Genomic DNA, 18,534 nt, shown 5'->3' on the forward strand with positions numbered 1-18,534 from the left:
GTTAAAATTGAATGCATTCATCTGTATTAATCACAAAGAAATAAGAGGGGGTGAATATCTGGCCAGGTAATCCTGGCAGAATTCCGTTAATAGTTCTGTTGGTGAGAATCATAAATCCTTCTTTATAGCAAGACGGGGAGCAAGGCAAATAATACGATTCAATTCATCATTGCAGACCAGGAGTTGAATGTAAATCGGTTATTTAACAAGGAGTAGGTTTGATCATTAAAGCTGAATTAGAATTAGTGCTTTTTATGCGTTTTGTTCACAGAATTTTTTAAAGTTCTTGAAATATATGGGATTTGAATTGCCTACCGCAGTCGTTGATAATTGTTGTAGTGACACTATAATGTGAAATGTACTCTGCGATTGAGACACACGACAATTTCAACAGAAATATCACTTTATGAAATGGCTTCCTGATCAGTGGGAAACACGGTCAATACAGATAAATAGGTAGGAGTAATTTTGACTGGCCGCCCAATGTCAAACTAGGCCAATGTCTTATACATTATTTTTTTTTTATATTTTGAGATGAGACTTCATAATTTGTATATTTATTCTTTTGCGGACTATTATCCTCATCTTGTTTAACCACATTTCGGTCAACTCATCTCCTGGCCTTCTTCACGCTGAATCTTGTAACTGTATCCCTAGTGATTACTGCCTTTCATAGTTGTTGTTGTCTCACCACGTTTTGACCAACTAATCCTCTGTGTTAGTTTGGGTAAGATTGAAACCGTTATTTTTAGACAATGCAACTGTAGAGACTCAACGCCTCTATATGTGACGCAGTGGATAGAGGCGTTGAGTCTCTACGGTTCCAGGTGGGCATTATCTGCAGATAGCGGTTTCAATCCTATCCAAAGTAGGCCAGAGGATGTGTTGCCCAAAATATGATTAGACATCAACAACTATGAAGATGATAATAACAGTCCACAAAAGAATGAATGTGCAAATTAGGTCAATGAGGCTATAATTAAATTGTGCATAAGAAATAATTAATGTTCAAAAGAAAGCTCGTATATGTTCGTGCCTTTAAGATTCCTGGTAGCATAAACATGGATGATTCCATGCAATTTCACATCTCATATTCAGCCAGAAGAATCTAACTGAAATAAGTTTCTTTACTGTGGGCAGAAATTCCGAGATGAGCTAAACTATGTTTCAATAACTCTGAAGAGAGTTGGAGATTCAAGGGAGAGCGTCAGATATTTATTGATGGGGAGCCTTGAAGGTAGATGTAGAAATTAACTAGGTGAAATAACGTCTCAAATGTTACTTAGGGAATTGTCTGTAACGAGGAAACAAAACTGATTCTATTAACTCTAATTGTGCCTTCTGTCTCAGTCCTGGAATAAATTTATTTTCGACGAGAAAACGTTAATTTCGATCTTTTTTTAGTCACTATCGGATAACGGCCAGCCAATATTCACTTAAAAGGGCCAGCTGAAGATCTATGAATATCGTTTTTTCAGGATTAATTTCATTAATTTGTCATCTCTGTACTCAGCTCAGCATCTGCAAGATTTATTTTGATACGGAAATGTTTACATTCTCTTGTTGTTAGAATCGTGAATGAGAGAGGGTTACAAACAGACAAAACATTTGGAAAGATTTGTATTAGACTATGTAGTGTAGTGCATAATTCAGTTGATGCACTGGATTTCATATTTCCTTGAACTTACCTATTTCGGTGGAAACTGGTTCATCTACGTACTTATTACTGAATGTTTTTAAAAAATGGTAATGACGTTTCTGAATTTTTTAGATGAGGATTGGGTATTTGTATTATTATTCATCGGAATACTGTTCTCATCTTGAGTGTGATTTTCACAACGTTTCAGTCGATATTACCTCCAACTTTCTTCAGGTGTATCTTTCCAATCTCGGGAATGTTTCTGTCGAACTCGGTAATTTGGACGGAATTTCGAGCGGAACCCTTTATTTACTTCACGGGGGTAGTGTGCTTTTGATCTGTCAGCCATGACTGGATCTCTAAGTAATTCGCAAATGTATATTTCGGTTGCCCACTCTGAGGATTGAACCTTCAACCTTCAGGAGAATATCACTTTTACAATTGATTTTTCCCAATACTCTAACCACTGCGCCACAGGTCCTTGCGAAGATTGGCAAGATACACCTGACGAAGATCGGGGGTTATATCGACCGAAGCGTTGTGAAAATCACACTCAAAATGAGAACAGCAGTCCGGTGCAAGATAATGCAACAATGGTAATGTTCAGCAGAGATGCATAAAGATTAAATATTGTTTTATTAAATATTGTTTTATTAAATATTGTTTTATTAAACATTGTTTTATTAAATATTGTTTTATTAAACATTGTTTTATTAAATATTGTTTTATTAAATATTGTTTTATTAAACATTGTTTTATTAAATATTGTTTTATTAAACATTGTTTTATTAAATATTGTTTTATTAAATATTGTTTTATTAAATATTGTTTTATTAAACATTGTTTCATTAAATATTGTTTTATTAAATATTGTTTTATTAAATATTGTTTTATTAAACATTGTTTCATTAAATATTGTTTTATTAGATATTGTTTTATTAAATATTGTTTTATTAAATATTGTTTTATTAAACATTGTTTTATTAAATATTGTTTTATTAAATATTGTTTTATTAAACATTGTTTCATTAAATATTGTTTTATTAGATATTGTTTTATTAAATATTGTTTTATTAAACATTGTTTTATTAAATATTGTTTTATTAAATATTGTTTTATTAAACATTGTTTTATTAAATATTGTTTTATTAAATATTGTTTTATTAAACATTGTTTTATTAAATATTGTTTTATTAAATATTGTTTTATTAAACATTGTTTTATTAAATATTGTTTTATTAAATATTGTTTTATTAAACATTGTTTCATTAAATATTGTTTTATTAGATATTGTTTTATTAAATATTGTTTTATTAAATATTGTTTTATTAAACATTGTTTTATTAAATATTGTTTTATTAAACATTGTTTTATTAAATATTGTTTTATTAAACATTGTTTCATTAAATATTGTTTTATTAAATATTGTTTTATTAAATATTGTTTTATTAAACATTGTTTTATTAAATATTGTTTTATTAAATATTGTTTTATTAAATATTGTTTTATTAAATATTGTTTTATTAAATATTGTTTTATTAAATATTGTTTTATTAAACATTGTTTCATTAAATATTGTTTTATTAAATATTGTTTTATTAAACAGCTTCATCAAAAATTGCCGGAAAAGTGATGTTTCGTCAGTATTCATACTAACCTTTATTGTATTGTGTCAGTAATTTGATTTTTCATATATAAATCATAATTATTATTATTATTATTATTATTATTATTATTATTGTTATTATTATCATTATTATTATTATTATTATTATTATTATTATTATTATTATTATTATTATTATTATTATTATTATTATCATCATCATTTATAATAACCTAAAGAAAACACCTACCGTTAAATGTTTATTTAGACACTGGAAACTCTTTCCAAATTCATTTCAGATGGTGGGTTTCTCTGACTTGCTATTTTCTTTCCAATTGAAGTTTCTATTTTTTATTCAATATGATAGGACTTAATAATCGCGAGTTGAAAAACAGGTAAGTTGGGATTACTTGTTTTTTTTTTTCAGAAAAACAACAAAATTAATTTTTTTCTTCATTATTGGAAGAGAGGTGCGAGACATTAAAAATGACGCAATGACGTTAACGAATCAAAACAAACTTGAAAGAGAAAAATCGTCGGTCACTTAAAGAAATATGAAAGGCCAGAAAAAAATTCCTAAAACTGGAAAGTTACAAAATAAAAAACAAAATTAGAAAATGTATGAATCACTATAGAAAGCAGGAAAAAAAAAAGGAAATGACTTATAATGTTAATAAATTATCGTTCTCCATTCGTTGGAGTTAATTTGGTGTGACAGAACGGATATATATTTATTTAAAAATAAATACACATTGTTCTTTATTATAGAGTGAAGAATAACAAGTTAATTTTCAGAAATAAATGCTTGCATATGTTCCCTTTTTCAGTTTCTTTTCGACGAATTCTTTTCATAAATGACCCTCCTCCCCTTCCTCCGTGATGTACATGGCATCACTTTATTTCGTTCTCTTCCAGACAGAAAATCCCAACGCATAATTATAGCCTATTTACTCGCAGGTCAAATTGACCAATTAAGATTCCAAGCCAGAAAAAAAAACAAAAAAAAAACATGTTTTTAACTGGGTGGATGACCAAACGTTAGTCATGTCCTAACCTCTTCCCTCACCAGAATCTGTATTTTATGGCATAACCGTCGCATCATCTATCGTCTTTTACGATGATCGTCGTTCTGCTCCCTATCACCGACCACAACCATTCCGCAGACACAACATCGGCGCTAACATCAGACTAGCCCCCATCATCGTCATTAAACACACACTTTCCATTTCCCTCCTCTTTCCTGAAAGGATTCCCAGGATTAGAATCGAGAAAGCGTTACCACCTGCGTGAATATAACTATAACAATTGCCACCACAAATATTCGCATTGGTATCGGAACGTTCTCTACATCGGCTATGCAAATTCAAACAACCGCGCACTAACACACACGCACGCGCGTGCGCACGCACACACACACACACACATACGTTTTCTCTCTTCGTGAAATGGAATATGACGTCCGTCCATCAAAAAAAAAATATTATTTGGCAAACACTTCGTTTTGGTCAAATGAAATGTTCATAATTGTCTACATGATGGTTGGGTGTTTGTTCGATTTACTATCTGTATCATCCATCTGCTCGTCGTCAGGTTAGTCATACTTTAGACATTTTTATCTCTTATTTACCCCCAAACAAAGACGTGTTGCCAGTCGGACGTAAGGAGTTACTATTTGCTGTCATGTCTACAGGTGTTTATGAGCAGCGAGCTGTCAGTTCACTTTACATTTAAACTTTTGCGTGCTAGTAAATTCAGAGAAGCAGAAAATATTGAGGGAATTCCAAAGCAGTCCGAGGGAAACAACTTTTAGAACACAAAGCATCTCGGGGCGACAACAGTAAAGGGTGGGACTTTGTTGCTTGTCGGGTTAGTTAGAATTATAAACGTCGAGGGGGCATCAAAGCAAATTCCATGAAAGTACTTGTAACATAGACATAAAGATGCAACATTTTGGCGATGAGGCAAGGGGTGGGGCTTGTTGATACTGCAGGGCCCTATTAGATTAAACTCTTTTAGGACCCTATGAGTATGAGACTAGTGGTAGATGCACCAGTCTAGATGTGGCGACACTATATGCATAGGCGAATGGTGACTTTGTAGAGTGCGAATAGTTTTCTAGTCTGGTAGATTCAACTCGATCCCGTTTTAGCACCACCACTTTCTCGTTCGGAAGCCTGTTGGAGCTCTGTGGTGGTTGTCCTTATACTTTCAGCTGTCTCTTGGTTTTTGTTAGCCAAAATAGTTTTCACTTTCTCGATATGTTCCTTTGATTTGGTACACTCTTCCTCTGACAAAGTGCGTGGCCATGTTATTGGTATCGATTTCGGTACAACCAACTCGTGCGTCACCATCATGGAAGGTAAGACACCGAAAGTACTGAAGAATGCTGAACGTTCCAGAAGGTGCCGTAGTTGCTTTCACCAAGGATGGAGAACGTCTATGTGGTATGACAAGCAGTAACAAATGCACAAAACACCTTCAGTGCTACGAAACGTCTTATTGGTCGACGATTCGATGACAAAGATGTACATAAAGATATTAAGTCGGTCCCTTTTAAGATTGTAAAAGCTTCCAATGGAGATGCATGGGTTGAAAGTAATGGGAAAATGTATTTTCCAAGTCAGATTGGTGCATTCGTTTTAATGAAAATGAAAGAGACTGCTGAGAGTTACCTTGGATCTTCAGTGAAAAATACTGTTCTCACAGTTCCAGCTTATTTTAATGATTCACAAAGGCAGGCTACAAAAGATGCTGGTCAGATTGCTGGCTTGAATGTGTTGCGCATTATCAATGAACCGACAGCTGAAGCTCTTGCTTATGGTATGGACAAAACGGAAGATAAAGTAATTGCTGTTTATGATTTGGGTGGTTGCAAAAGGGAATGCTTGAAGTGAAATCTGCTAATGGCGATATATTCTTAGGTGGTGAAGATTTTGATAATGTACTTGTAAAATGTCTGGCGAATGAATTTAAGATATTTGCAGCAGTCTTGGCAATGTCCTCAACCTATTTTTCAAATTTTGAATTTGGATGTCAGAGTAGCAAGTGTTGTCAGCAGTGCGTCATGTTCTAGAGTTTAGTTTTGAGTTTTGAGTTTTGAGTGTTGAGATTTAGAATTGAGTTTTTGATAGCAAAGCGTCGAGATTTGTTGAGTTTTGACAATAAACTGTTGACATTTGGATCAGCGAGTTTTTAGCAGCAGTGTGTCGAATTTACCATTTGATCGTTTTAACCACAGTTTCATAAAACAATTGTTTTTATATATTTTAAATGGACAAACACTTCGTCAAAAATATAGCGCTCACAGTACGACCGTTTATAATTAAGAGCTGCATTCCAAAATGCCGAATGTTTAATCAGTTTGGTAGGTGGTCCTGTAAGTAGAATTATAAAAAACACATAGGCATATAACTAACTTACACACACACACACATATATATATATATTATATTATATTATATTTAAAAACAGTATTCTACAGACACACATGCTGCGGAGTCCTATCCTTCTTCAGTATAGCTCGAATGTTGTTAGGATTCGAACCCTGACCTTATGTATTTCAGTCCAGCGCCCTAACCCATTACGCTATGATGCCATAGACAACTTGCAGATTGGTTTTTATCGTTTACGTAATTGTTGTTGCTGATTTTTTAAATGATATTAAGGTTAACGTCTCGCCGCGGAGATCTGGTGTTTTTCTTAGAAAGTCGCCCATTTTTTATTTGGACGTATTTATTTATTTATTTATTATTTTTAAAAACAGTAATCTACGGACACGCGTGTTTCGGAGTCCTACATCTCTTCATCGTAGCTTGACTGTTTTTAGGATTCGAGTATATATATATATATATATATATATATATATATATATATATATATATATATATATATATATATATATATATATATATTGAAATTGTGAAGGGGAGACTTTTAATAAAGTAAAGCAACGTTATGATATTTTCGAAAATAATCACGCTCAAATCCAAAAGACATTCCCTCTATTTACAGAGAGAAGGCCTCCTCAACCGAACGTGAATAGTCTTCAAGATCTTGAGATGGAATGTTGAGTGATTATGACTCAGAATGGAAAATGAGTTCGTGCTGAAGTTCGCTGCACATGGCAGGCTTTAATGAGACGGTCAGCCATTGAAGACGTGTTTTTTTTTCGAAAATATCATAACGTTACTTTATTTTAATCGCTTCACTTTTTTTTTTCGCCCATGAACAAAACGAAACGTAACTTCATTTTAATAATGTACATATTTTTCTTTTTCTTTTTAATTCCTTCGATACAGTTTTGAAAAAGCGAGGACGTAACTAACTTCTCTCTTTATTTTTCTTTCCTATTCTTCCCTCACTTTTTTTACGTATTTTCATTTTAATCATGAATGATAAAAGTCTTTCCTGAATAATTGCAACATTTAAATTTTAAATTACACACACACACATATATATATATATATATATATATATATACATACATATATATATATATATATATATATATATATATATATATATATATATAACCTAATATTTAGAAGAAGATAGATAATATTTATTTGTCGTCCTGTGAATGGATGTAAATGTGTGATTGCCTATATGTCCTTGTGTATATTCTGAAGTAAAAACATATACACTTCAAATATCGTGAAGAAGGTGGAGTGTGTTTCACAATAAAAGAAACAGTTTCGTAGTGACGAACGACGCCCCAACCCTAACCCTAACTCTCACCCACCAACTGCTATAGAGAACAGTAAAGTCGCTTATTGTTTGTAGAATCTGTGAATACTAAAAATGTTCACGCTATAAAAAGAAATTCATTAAAAAAATTAAAAAGGAAGAGAAACCTTTTTATCGATAAGCCTAGTAACCCCTACCGTCTCTACTGAACTCTTGGGAGGCTTTTTTATCCAGCCTGTGTGAAGTCGAGGGGATTGAATGCTGTTGGTGGTGTCTCTTTCAAGCTTTGTTTATTTTGAAGTGATGCTACCATTCGCTCCTATTTTTATTATCATGCCTTCTACTAATCACAGATAGTTACGTTTCCAATCCGTTTTCCAGACCGGCAAGAACAACATGCATCACTCCTATATCTGTTTCTGAACACAGTTCCCGATTATTGTGTAACGAATGCCCACAGCCCACTTGGGAAAGCTAATCATGAAGTGATAACGGTTGAAATCGCCCTAAACTCTAGTGCCAAAACTGATGAGCCATTGTTCAAAACAACAAGATATTATAAAAAGGCTGACTGAGAAGCCATCAGGGATCTCATCAGAGATGCCCCATGGCGAAATATATTTTCTCTTCCTGCTGAACAGTGCGCAAAGGAGACCACTGAATGGTTCAAAACGGTAATTGAAACACATGCTCCCCCTCGGAAATTCTATAGCAAGCCCCACTCTCCCCAATGGTTTACTTCTACTTGTGCAGCTACCATTGCGCAAAGGCAGCATGCGTACCGCAGATTTAACTGACATAAGTTCAGTTGAACCAGATAGAAGAATATAGAAGCCAGAAGTAACCGTAAGAAAGAAATAGCGACAACTAAGAGAGAATTTATTGAAACCACCAAAAAACGCATCGAAGCACAGAAATTAGGAACCCATGGTTTTTTGAAAATCTACAACAGTGTAGTAAATAATTAGCGATCAACAATTCCCACACTATCCAACAATCATGAGGTTGTTGAATCAGCAACCGAGAAGGTTAACATGCTTGCCAGTCTGTTTGCCGCCAACTCCACACTGGACCCTGCTAACCACCCCCTCCCTGACTTACCTTTGCGGACATACGCCACACTAGATGATCTGAAATCACCCCTTCCTGGGCGCATGCTATTATAAAAAGTATTGACACTTCAAAAGCATGTGGACCTCATCCCGGCTATGCTATTAAAAAAGTGCTCCGGCGAAGTAGCTCCAGTTCTCTCCAAACTTTACAACAAATGCCTTAATGAATCTTGCTTTCCTGCTGGAAAATTGCTTCTGTTGCTCCAGTTTCAAGAATTCTGACGAAAGAAGTGACTCATTAAATTATCGCCCCATTAACCTGCTCCCACTTTTCGCCAAAATATTTGAGTCCATAATTAAGCCATCAACTTACAAATGCTAAACTTCTGACCGACCAACAATATGGATTTAGGCAAGTCCGTTCCACAGCAGACATCCTAACTGTAATCTCTGAACGTATATACCATTCACTAGACAAGGGGAGGGTAGAGCGGTAGCTCTAGCTATATATCTAAAGCTTTTGACAGTGTATGGCATGAAGGTCTCAGGTCTCAGGAAAATCAGATGACGAATACTTAACATAATTAAATCCTTCTTAGATAAGAGAAAAATCCAGGTTGTCCTCGATGGTCGTACATCTAAACAATATGATATAAATGCGGGAGTGCCTCAAGGACCTCTATTATTCCGAATATTCATAAATGATCTCCCTGACAAAATTGTCTCTGAGATGGGTATATATGCTGATGACACCACGCTCTATAACAGACACGACAGGAAAACAAATGAACACATATCTAAAGAAATAGCAGAAACACTAGAGGATGACCACAAATCTGTAGTTGAATGGGGACAAAAATGGATGGTCACATTCAATGCTGCCAAGACTAAACTTGTTTCCTTCAATAATTACAAAAACCCTTCTCTACCACCAATAGAAATGGCCAAAGACTCTTTATCTGAAAGTACATCTTTTAAACTTCTCAGCCTAATGTTCACAGGAAACATGAGTTGGAACAATTACATTGAGAGCATTGCCAGGACCGCTGCGAAGAAGGTAGGTTCTCTCTATCGTGCTAGAAAGTTACTAACGTCCGAAAGTATCCTGTACCGCTATAAGGCCACCATTCGCCCATGTATGGAGTATTGTTGCCATATTTGGGCTGATGCATCTGCTACTAATCTCTCGCTCCTAGACAAGGTTCAAAAGAGAGTCGCCAACCTGATAGGTCCTGAACTATCATCTAAGCTTCAGCCTCTGTCCCATCGACGAAATGTTGCATCCCTCTGCCTGTTCTACAAGTACTTTAACGGTGAATGCTCCGACGAACTGCAAGCACTTGTACCTCATCGATGTAAATACCTCCGACAACCAACTAAATCCCACCCCTTCACAGTAGAGATCCCTAGATGTAATAGAGCCTTCTACTCCAGTAGTTTCTTCCCAGAACCGCTAGACTTTGGAATTCCCTTCCGGGTCCCTGCTTCCCCAACTGTACTAACATGCAAAAGTTCAAGTGTAACGTGAACCGATATCTTGCTGCCCAACTCCCTACATAGTACCCCTGTAGCTTATGTCCCTGATAGTAATCCCCTACATCAAAGTGGTAATGTGCCTTGTTTGTGGTGAAAATGTAATTTTTTTTTAAATCCTCACAACAAAAGAATCTGCTTGTTTCGCATGTCTTCGCTGTTGAATCTCATCGTCATGTCCTTTTACCTTAAATTTTATTTGTAACATTCTACTTCCTCATCATTGTTTTTTGCATTGTTCACCTTCTGATAATGACTTCACGGTTGTTGCTGCTATATCGAGCTCCAGCTTTAGTTTTGATGACTTAAATGATCAGCATTCTGCCTGGTTCCCTCGTTCTAATCACACAGATATTGCTTGCTGTGTCTTCCCTACAAGCTTTCCTGGTAATGGCCGACCATCAATCATCCTTATTTGAGTTTTTTCTCATTTCTATTTCCACCTTTCCTCCATTGGATTCTTCTTTTGTTAATTTTCCGATGAATTTGATCGTCTCTTCTATAGGAAGCTATTTAACTAATAAACGGCTGATTGGGATGAGCTTTCTATCTATATGGCAGCTTTCTATGTGACGTTCCATGCGATCCTATCTTTGGTATATCTTCGAATGGTGCCGCAAAGGCGGTTACAAACTTGCTTCTTGTTAAAATTCACCTTTATTTCTCTTCGTAAGTTTCAATCAAAACCTTATTCTCCTGTCTGGTGTCCATCTGCTTCTGTCATTGCCCATTTTAATCATTAATTCAATCGGTATCGTCCAGATAGTGCTGAGGCTTCTAGACAATTTTGAAGAATGAACTAGCAATGCCTGCTATATATAAAGTTATATCTAGCTACTCTCAAAGAATGTGTGACTCTATCTTATCTCAAAACTTGGGTTTCCCGAGTTTTGGATTGTGGTTAATACTGGCATTAAGTAATGGTATTAAGTTTAATTCATCTTCTAAAGATAAGGTTGATCTCTTTACTCGTCTTTTTTTGCTGATAACTCTTTCGATCGATGATTTTGGTGCTGTGCTTCCTGATTATCCTTTGAAAACTGTTAATTCTTTTGATTTTATAATTATCATTCCTTCTTAATTTTGAACAGATCAAAGCTTCTGGTCCTGATTCAATTTTTGTTGTCCTCAAACGTTGCAATCCTGAACATCCTCTCAGAATTATTAAATCTTTGTTTATTAAAATCATGTTTTCCTTTTTGTTGGAAAGCGTCCTCTATTCTCCCTATCTTTATAAATGCTGACCCAACTAAGTATCGTCCTGTTAGTTTCCTCTCTTTTATTAGCAAAGTTTTCGAAAGGTTAGTTAACGGCAAACTTGTTGATTTTCTGGAAAATTTGGGCCTCTTTTGTGATCTTCAGTGTGGCTTTTGTGGTTTTCGAAGACGTTCGACAAGGTGGAACATTCTGGACTTTTACATAAACTTCAGAGTTATAGTATTAGTGGTAAAATTCTTCTTATTAGGTATTTTCTTTCTGATTGAAGCTTACGAGTAACTTTGGACGATGTCTCTTCATTCCGTATTCCTAATAATGCTGGCGTTCTTTTCAGCTCTATTCTATGACCAACTTTGTTTTATGTCTACATTAATGATCTCCCAGAAGAATATTGTTCAGAAAATTAATATCAATGCTGATGATACCACTCTCTATTCTAGTATTAGTTCTCGCCCATCTCCTTCGGATCAGTTGAAATGTGCAGCTAATATATAAGTTGACTTGGATTCAGTTGTAGATTAGGGAACGAAATAGCCGTGTTTCATTTAAATTCAATTATAGGCGTGTCCCTTTTTCCTGAGATTCTCATAGATGACTATGTTCTTGAGAAATAATCGACGTCGAAACTTTTTGGTCCTTCTTTCTCATCAAATCTTTCTTGGAGTTCGTATATTAGATCTATTGCTTTTTCTTGCTTATCGTAAAGTAGGTTCTCTAAATCGTTCTAAATACTTTCTCCTACCTGAGGTTATTCTCTATCTCTTCCAATCTACTATCAGATCATGTACCGTGTACTGTTGTAATATTTCAGATTGTGAATCTCGGTCCCATGTGAGGGTTCTTGATAAGGTGCAGAAAATTTCTACAATTTAATTGGCTCTCAGAGACGTGATGTTAGTCTCAGTCTTTTCTATAAATACTATTATGGCACGTGTTCTTTAGAATTGTCTCTTTCGACCCATTGGTTTAGTTATCTCCATCAATTCACTGCTTTGATACTTCATTATCATACAGCTTCCTATTCGAGTAGTTTCTTTCCCATAATCGCAAGCTTATGGAACTCTTTTTCTTCTGACTGTTTTCCCCTTGGTCTTTTCAATAGACGTCTGCTGTCTTTGCTATATCCACCTTTCTTTCGTGTTAGCTTTTTACAATAAATGGCTTTACGCGCTGTCTGGAGTAATTTCCATAAAAAGACAACCAAAAGCAGACATTTAATTAAAAATAATCTTCGTCGCATGATTATTTACTACTATCTTATAAAAATGATTCCGATTTTTATTTTGCTCCGTAAAACTTGGGGTGTAGCTTAAATAGTCGTACACATTTGTAACTAAAAGTGTTTATATCAATAAACTTATCGCATAATAATACATAATAGTTTTACTAGTTATTGAGCATTACCACATAAATATATTACAGATTCACTGGATTCATTAAAAACAGAAAAATAAAGATTTTACAAAGGTATTTTGTAATTTAGATAAGAGTTTTGTTTCTTTTTTTCGTTTCTTTGTAATGATAACAACCACTACTTTAAAACAAATATTTATTACTTGAATGTAGTTTTAAAATATATGTATTACAGAGTTTTTATCTATTACAACGTAATATCATTCATCCGTGTGGGATTGTGTGTCAACTTTACCGGAAGTTGTCATCTGAATTTAAAAAACATCGAACCAGAATTTTCTTTCCGGATTTTTACCCTCTATTTTTTATTAAATCTCTTTAATTAATATTGCTATAAATAATGTTATAAATATGAAGACGACTCTGACTAAAATAAATGAAGTAAAATGATGCATGATCGATACACAGACTTTTATTAAAAGCGTTTTATAAAATAAATGTAAGCATGAAACAAAAAAATGTGTATTATTCGAATTATTTTGTCAACTATTTTATCTTGGGTGTTATTTTCATAAGTTTTGGGTTAGAATCTCCAACCAGGTGTATCTTATCGCACTCGTGAATCTGCAAAGGATTTCGAACAGACTCTTTATTTAATCATTGAACGTAACATGCAAGAGTTCCGTCAGCCATGACCGGGTAGAAGTCCTTAGGAATTTGCAATTGTATTTTGAATATCGCCTGCACTAAGTCATGAACCTCCATGTAGATTGAAATCCAGTGCAGATTCACAGTTTCGGCAAGCTTAAAACTTAAAGCTCAAAACTTAAAGCTCAAAACTTAAAGATCAAAACTTAAAGCTCAAAACTTAAAGATCAAAACTTAAAGATCAAAACTTAAAGATCAAAACTTAAAGATCAAAACTTAAAGCTCAAAACTTAAAGATCAAAACTTAAAGCTCAAAACTTAAAGCTCAAAACTTAAAGATCAAAACTTAAAGATCAAAACTTAAAGATCAAAACTTAAAGATCAAAACTTAAAGATCAAAACTTAAAGCTCAAAACTTAAAGATCAAAACTTAAAGATCAAAACTTAAAGAACAAAACTTAAAGATCAAAACTTAAAGCTCAAAACTTAAAGCTCAAAACTTAAAGCTCAAAACTTAAAGATCAAAACTTAAAGATCAAAACTTAAAGCTCAAAACTTAAAGATCAAAACTTAAAGATCAAAACTTAAAGCTCAAAACTTAAAGATCAAAACTTAAAGATCAAAACTTAAAGATCAAAACTTAAAGATCAAAACTTAAAGATCAAAACTTAAAGATCAAAACTTAAAGATCAAAACTTAAAGATCAAAACTTAAAGATCAAAACTTAAAGCTCAAAACTTAAAGATCAAAACTTAAAGATCTAAACTTAAAGATCAAAACTTAAAGATCAAAACTTAAAGCTCAAAACTTAAAGATCAAAACTTAAAGATCAAAACTTAAAGATCAAAACTTAAAGATCAAAACTTAAAGCTCAAAACTTAAAGATCTAATCTTAAAGATCAAAACTTAAAGATCAAAACTTAAAGATCAAAACTTAAAGATCAAAACTTAAAGCTCAAAACTTAAAGATCAAAACTTAAAGATCAAAACTTTAAGATCAAAACTTAAAGCTCAAAACTTAAAGATCAAAACTTAAAGCTCAAAACCTAAAGATCAAAACTTAAAGATCAAAACTTAAAGATCAAAACTTAAAGCTCAAAACTTAAAGATCAAAACTTAAAGATCAAAACTTAAAGATCAAAACTTAAAGATCAAAACTTAAAGATCAAAACTTAAAGATCAAAACTTAAAGCTCAAAACTTAAAGATCAAAACTTAAAGCTCAAAACTTAAAGCTCAAAACTTAAAGCTCAAAACTTAAAGCTCAAAACTTAAAGATCAAAACTTAAAGCTCAAAACTTAAAGCTCAAACTTAAAGATCAAAACTTAAAGATCAAAACTTAAAGATCAAAACTTAAAGATCAAAACTTAAAGATCAAAACTTAAAGATCAAAACTTAAAGATCAAAACTTAAAGATCAAAACTTAAAGATCAAAACTTAAAGATCAAAACTTAAAGATCAAAACTTAAAGATCAAAACTTAAAGATCAAAACTTAAAGCTCAAAACTTAAAGATCAAAACTTAAAGATCAAAACTTAAAGATCAAAACTTAAAGATCAAAACTTAAAGCTCAAAACTTAAAGATCAAAACTTAAAGATCAAAACTTAAAGATCAAAACTTAAAGCTCAAAACTTAAAGATCAAAACTTAAAGCTCAAAACTTAAAGCTCAAAACTTAAAGATCAAAACTTAAAGATCAAAACTTAAAGATCAAACTTAAAGCTCAAAACTTAAAGATCAAAACTTAAAGATCAAAACTTAAAGATCAAAACTTAAAGATCAAAACTTAAAGATCAAAACTTAAAGCTCAAAACTTAAAGATCAAAACTTAAAGATCAAAACTTAAAGATCAAAACTTAAAGATCAAAACTTAAAGCTCAAAACTAAAAGATCAAAACTTAAAGATCAAAACTTAAAGATCAAAACTTAAAGATCAAAACTTAAAGATCAAAACTTAAAGATCAAAACTTAAAGATCAAAACTTAAAGCTCAAAACTTAAAGATCAAAACTTAAAGATCAAAACTTAAAGCTCAAAACTTAAAGATCAAAACTTAAAGATCAAAACTTAAAGATCAAAACTTAAAGATCAAAACTTAAAGATCAAAACTTAAAGATCAAAACTTAAAGATCAAAACTTAAAGATCAAAACTTAAAGATCAAAACTTAAAGATCAAAACTTAAAGATCAAAACTTAAAGCTCAAAACTTAAAGATCAAAACTTAAAGATCAAAACTTAAAGATCAAAACTTAAAGCTCAAAACTTAAAGATCAAAACTTAAAGATCAAAACTTAAAGATCAAAACTTAAAGATCAAAACTTAAAGCTCAAAACTTAAAGATCAAAACTTAAAGATCAAAACTTAAAGATCAAAACTTAAAGATCAAAACTTAAAGCTCAAAACTTAAAGATCAAAACTTAAAGCTCAAAACTTAAAGATCAAAACTTAAAGATCAAAACTTAAAGCTCAAAACTTAAAGATCAAAACTTAAAGCTCAAAACTTAAAGATCAAAACTTAAAGCTCAAAACTTAAAGATCAAAACTTTGAGATCAAAACTTACATCGACTGAAACGTTGTGAGAATAATAAATAAATAACAATCAAGATGAGAACAATCGTCCGAACAATGTAAATGATACGAATTATCAATCCTCATCTCAAAAATTTAGAAACACAAATAATTGTGTTTGAATATTCGCCGATAATTATAATAGGTCCCACTTGTTTGACCATTAAAATACAAGAGAGTTATGCTGGTATATATATTGTGTGTGTATTGATATTCATAATAAAAACCTTTTTTCCTATGTATTTAAAAAGAAAATACAACTTTGTTATATATGGCTCATGGAATGGCATTCATCTGCAACGATCTAGCTAATTTGCATATTCTTTTAAACATTCATTTTAATTAATTCCCTATTAGTTTTTTTCGGTTTTCTTATAGAATAATTACCTTTAGTTAACTATTACGTGTAATTATATTCAAGCAACTTTACGTGATTTATACTTGCGCAATATTTGCGTAATATTTGCGTAAAAAGGTTATAGTAAACACAAACCTTTTTCTATATATGTTTATGCATGCGTACATATATGCGGCATAATCGTGTTGACGCAGTAGTTCTCGACAGACCGCTGAAGTTAAGCAACGTTAAGCCTTGTTAGTATCAGATGGGTGACCATTTGGGAATTTTAGGCGCTCTCCTCTTATCCCGGCATTTGTTTTCAGTCGTCCTGTACATACACTTCACTTGCCACCGGTATTTAACAATGTCAACTCAGAAGAAGGGTGCTTGGAGATTGCGCACCTCCTGAAACAAAAATTTCACGCGCAGGCCCCCTACGTGGGTATCCATAGTCTGTCGAAGACTGAAGTAACCTGTGTGTATACATATATTTGTTTTAAAAAGAAAGTTTCTACTGAAATCCTCTGTTTACAGGCATGAAACTTAATATATAGGATATTCGAATCTATGCAAAACTTCATGTTTGGGTTTAAGCCGGGGAAAATCGGTGCAAAAGTGTGGAAATAAGAAAAAATAGAAATTGCCAGGTAGGGTCGAACGACGGCATTACGAATATGCTTGCGTAACGTAATAGTTATTGGTATTATATAATGACGTATATTATGTATTATGTATTATATATTATGACGTATATTCTGTATTATAGTTGTTGTTCGTTTTAGGAGAGTCTTAGTGAGAGATTAGAGTCTTAGAGTTATAGAGACAGTCTTAGTGTTTTATCTAGAGGTTGTCTTAAGATGTTCATGGTGTAAGAGATAGAATATTGGAGACATAAACAGGTATATATAAAGAGAGAGACAGTTCTGTATGAACGGGAGTGTTTCTATAAATATATTTCTTACCTATTTTTTAGATGATGATTTTCACAAAATTTTTATAATATAAATGGACAATACCTTTTCTGTTGAATAACAACACGAAGACGCAGATACACAAAGATGATGACGTCCTTTATTTCATGACCGGTCCATGATTTCGCGTGAGGAATTCAAAGTTTCTTTACATAGCTATTTCGTAAACCTTCTCACTTCAAGAGGGTGTCTTGATTCTAACGGAGAATCGGTCTGAACCTCTCTGCTTCTCTCCGACTCCTCTCCCAGACTCCCCGACTGCATCTAAAAACTCTACCTATATTGAGAACTCGTCACATCATCGCAGGATTAAACATGTGTTCATAAAGCACGTTGGATGACATGCGTCACGTTGCCAAATTTGACATGACCCCGATTTCAGTAACCTATTTTTTAAATAACCTCTTTACAAAATATGTTTACAATTTCAATTGACGATTAAATTCCTTAACAGAAAGAAATTTCATTATTACATTCCTTTTCCATATACAGATATGTAAACTAAACAATTGCAATTCCTTATTTCAATAACATTCTGTATTTATTTAAACTTATGATTGGAATTTTCAATTCCAAGTCTAGCTTCGCAAGTTCGAATCCTTGACTATCCTATTTCATATTTACATTTAACTAATTCCCTATTTTTTTACTTACATGAAAAGGGGACAACTCTTTTATCATGTAACAATTGGTTTATGTTTTAATTTTTAGCCTTGCAGCAAACATGTCTTCATAGCTCAGGCATTAACGCCCTCAAAAAAGTACATCTTAAGCTAAACGTTTTTGTTTCGATTCTCGGTGGTAGCGCACGAGTCATATTTTTTTAACAAAAGTTATATTAATATATATGATGGGCAATATAATATAATAATAAATATGAAGTCAGTATTAATCAAAATATAATATTTAAGTGTATTTTA

At 32.8% G+C, this 18,534-nt stretch overlaps 1 pseudogene; it reads left to right on the forward strand.

Moving 5' to 3' along the window:
* The first annotated feature begins 5,699 nt into the window (after positions 1-5,699).
* LOC145256159 (heat shock 70 kDa protein cognate 5 pseudogene) lies at positions 5,700-6,139 on the forward strand (annotated as a pseudogene).
* The last annotated feature ends 12,395 nt before the right edge of the window (positions 6,140-18,534 follow it).

The sequence above is a fragment of the Euprymna scolopes genome, chromosome 32, assembly GCF_053919585.1.
Source record: "Euprymna scolopes isolate OS-2025 chromosome 32, ASM5391958v1, whole genome shotgun sequence".
NCBI classification, from domain to species: domain Eukaryota; kingdom Metazoa; phylum Mollusca; class Cephalopoda; order Sepiida; family Sepiolidae; genus Euprymna; species Euprymna scolopes.